This window comes from Scyliorhinus torazame, chromosome 19 (assembly GCF_047496885.1).
Source record: "Scyliorhinus torazame isolate Kashiwa2021f chromosome 19, sScyTor2.1, whole genome shotgun sequence".
In the NCBI taxonomy this organism is placed as follows: Eukaryota; Metazoa; Chordata; class Chondrichthyes; order Carcharhiniformes; family Scyliorhinidae; genus Scyliorhinus; species Scyliorhinus torazame.
Genome location: NC_092725.1, coordinates 13428285 through 13432325, shown reverse-complemented (window position 1 = coordinate 13432325; position 4041 = coordinate 13428285).

The following is a 4041-nucleotide window of genomic DNA, read 5'->3' as shown; positions in this document are numbered from 1 at the left end:
TGGACACAGGAGTGCTTCCCTCAGCTCCACCCGGCGGTGAAGGGCCAGCGCGAGTAGGCCCCTACGGAACCAGCCCGCTCGCCGATTAGTAGGCCCTATCGCGGGCCAGGCCACCGTGGGGGGCCCCCCAGGGTTGGATCACCCCGCCTCCCCCCCCACCACCCTCCAGGACAGTTCACGTCGGCGGGACTGGGCCAAACCCGTCGGGACCCAGAGAATCGCCGGGGGTGGAGGGGGGGGGGGGGGCGGCGGGGGGGAGAGCGCCGTCAACGGACCCTGACCGGCGGCACGGCGGGAGTCCGACGCCCGCAAAACGGCGCCGGAGAATAGGGAAGCCGCCGTCGGGGCGGGATTCGCGCCCCCCCCCCCCCCCCCCCCGCGAGGATGCTCCGACCCGGCGCAGGTTCGGAGGATCCCGGTCAAAGTGTCTCTCCAGAAACATGGAAGTCTGAATGTAAACCTCGAGCTGGAGGCTCTACCACTTTCCCCCCCTTCTGTGTTAGTCTGTCTTGTGTGTGGGTGTAGAGAGTGGGACCGTGAAAGGGGGTAGTAGGCTTCTCATTACCCAGTTACGTTTATGGCATATTGTGTGACCGTTCTTGAAATTAATGAACAGTAATCGCGTTTCAACTTACAAACCTGACGAGTGACATTATTGGGCAGCTAAGGGCCACAGACTTTGGGAATTTTAATCAGGATTAGTGGTTAGTTGACTTCTGACCCGGGGGCCTGTGGGGCTGGGGTTGACCGTGTCCCAGCCCAGGGTGGTTGTTGCCAACCTGCTCCAACGCTCTGCCCCAGCTGACGAAACGGGGTGTGCCAGCGAGGGTTAATGGACTTCAGGAACCCCATTGGCTCTCCCTGGGTTGCCCGCAGATCGCCCCAGGAGTTTTCCACTTTCTCTCTCATACCCAGGCAGACCTGATCCCCGGCGATTCCCTCAGGCAAACTCTACAAACCCTGAAAGCTGCCATCATTTCAATCGACCTCTGCAATGACCTCGTTCTCCACGTTCTGCCATCGCTCCAGCATCCATTAGTTCCCTTCACTCGACCCTTGGTGGCCGTGTATTCAGCTGCCACTGGGAGGGGGGGGGGCACACTTTGGGATTCCCTCCCAAAACCTCCTCGCATCTCACTCTTTGTCCCTCTCAACATTTTGAAATTCTCATCCTCGTTTTCATATCCATCCATGGCCCTCGCTTCCCCCTCCCCATCTCTACAACCCTCCCTATCTCTGTAACCTCCTCCAACCCCTAAACCCCTCCCTATCTCTATAACCTCCTCCAGCCCCTACAACCCTCCCTATCTCTGTAACTTCCTCCAGCCCCTACAACCCTCTCTATCTCTGTAGATTCCTCCAGCCCCTATAACCTGCCCTATCTCTGTAACCTCCTCCGGCCCCTACATCCCTCCCTATCTCTGTAACCACCTCCAGCACCTACAAACCTCCCTATCTCTGTAACCGCCTCCAGCCTGACAACCCTCCCTATCTCTGTCACCTCCTCCAGTTACCCACAACCCTCTCTATCTCTGTAACTTCCTCCAGCCCCTACAAACCTCCCTATCTCTGTAACCGCCTCCAGCCCCTACGTCCCTCCCTATCTCTGTAACCTCCTCCAGCCCCTACACCCTTCCCTATCTCTGTAACCTCCTCCAGCCCTTACAACCCTCCCTATCTCTGTAACCTCCTCCAGCCCCTACAACCCGCCCTATCTCTGTAACCTCCTCCAGCCCCTACGTCCCTCCTTATCTCTATAACCTCCTCCAGCCCCTACAACCCTCTCTATCTCTGTAAATTCCTCCTGCCCCTACAACCCTCCCTATCTCTGTAACCTCCTCCGACCCCAACAAACCTCCCTATCTCTGTAACCACCTCCAGCCCGACAACCCTCCCTATCTCTGTCACCTCCTCCAGCCCCAACAAACTTCCCTATCTCTGTAACTTCCTCCAGCCCCTAAACCCCTCCCTATCTCTATAACCTCCTCCAGTCCCTACAACCCTCTCTATCTCTGTAACCTCCTCCAGTTTCCCACAACCCTCTCTATCTCTGTAACCTCCTCCATCCCGTACAAACCTCCCTATCTCTGTAACCGCCTCCAGCCCGACAACCCTCCCTATCTCTGCAACGTCCTCTGGTCCCTACAACCCACCCTATCTCTGTAACGTCCTCCGGTCCCTAAACCCCTCCTTATCTCTGTAACCTCCTCCAGGCCCCTACAACCCTCCCTATCTCTGTAAATTCCTCCAGCCTCTACAACCCTCCCTATTTCTGTAACCTCCTCCAGCCCCTTCACCCTTCCCTATCTCTGTAATCTCCTCCAGCCCCTACAACCCGCCCTATCTCTGTAACCTCCTCCAGCCCCTATGTCCCTCCCTATCTCTGTAACCTCCTCCAGCCCCTAAACCCCTCCCTATCTCTGTAACCTCCTCCGGTCCCTACACCCCTCCCTGTCTCTGTAACCTCCTCCGACCCCAACAACCCTCCATATCTCTGTAACCTCCTCCAGTTCCCCACAACCCTCCCTATCTCTGTAATCTCATTCAGTCCCTAGAACCCTCCCTATCTCTGTAACCTCCTCTGGTCCCTACAATGCTCCCTATCTCTGTGACCTCCTCCAGCCCCTACAACCCTCCCTATCTCTGTAACCTCCTGCAGCCCCTACAACCCTCCCTATTTCTGTAACCTCCTACGACCCTTGGAAATCGCAACACTCCTCCAATTCTTGCCTCTCGAACATCACCCAATTCCCATCGCTCCACTCCAGTCTAACCAGCCTCTCTCCATAGCTGAAACGCTCCCGCCCAGGCAACATCCTGGTGAATCTCCTCTGCACCCCCTCCAGTGCAATCTTGTCCTTCCCATAATGTGGTGGCCAGAATTACGCACAGTGCTCCCGCTGTGACCTCACCAGTGTTTTATACAGCTCCAGCATAACCCATCTGGCCTTATAGTCTATACCACGGGCTAACATAGGTGCCTTATCGATCACCTTTATCTGGACATTCAGTGCAAGGTCTGCTTTGGTCTTTAGTAATTCCGAGTCTCCTATCGTCCATTTTAATTCCCTTACTTTCTCTCCAAGGCTTCCTGGCTACGAATGTAGCCGTGAGAGAGGGGGGCAGACAGTTCAGTCAGGGGACCCCTCCCGCCATCGCCCGCTGCCTGGGTCTGTCCATTCCCTCCTGGGCAGAGGAACAGATGGTGCTCTCCGGGAGGCTGATGGATAAAGTGATCGACAAGGTCGCTACGGAAATGTTAGGCCTGAATTGCAGCCTGAGGCCTGTCCTGTTCCGGATGTTTGGGGAAATCAGGGAGAGCCCAGCCCCATAGAGGAGTGTGAGGTCGGCTGTCTCACCGCTAGGCCCGAATTGCAGCCTGAGGCCTTTCCTGGTTCGGATGTTTGGGGAAATCAGGGAGGGCCCAGCCTCTCAGAGAACTGTGAGGCCAGCTGTCCCACCGCTAGGCCCAAAATGCAGCCTGAGACCTTTCCTGGTTTGGGTGTTTGGGGAAATCAGGGAGGGACCAGCCCCACAGAGGACAGTGAGGTCGGCTATCTCGCTGCTAGGCCCGAAATGCAGTCTGAGGCCTTTCCTGGTTTGGATGTTTGGGGAGTCAGGAAGGGCCCAGCCCCACAAAGGACTGTGAGGTTGGCTGTCTCCATGCTAGGCCCGAAATGCAGCCTTGGCATCGCTCGTGTTTCTCCAAGGTGCAGGGTAATGCACGTTGAGCGAGTATATGCCTGAGTAATTAAATTTTCAACGATGAATTGAAAGTGGTGACAGGAATTTGGCTTCTCCCTCTATTGGCGAGGCAGTGGAGTGTTCTGTCTGGACAGAGTCTGGGAATGAAAGTGCCACCAGGGGAAACCACAACACTGCCAGCATGAATTACAATGCCTGGCGCCTGACATTCTCTCCCACAGCTCTCCTTCATTCGAAGCTCAACATCACACTCAGAAAACACTCTCAATCAGTGTCCGCCAAGGTATGCACGCCCGTCACTGGTCAAGGTGATGGAAGGCACAGGGAAATTATTCC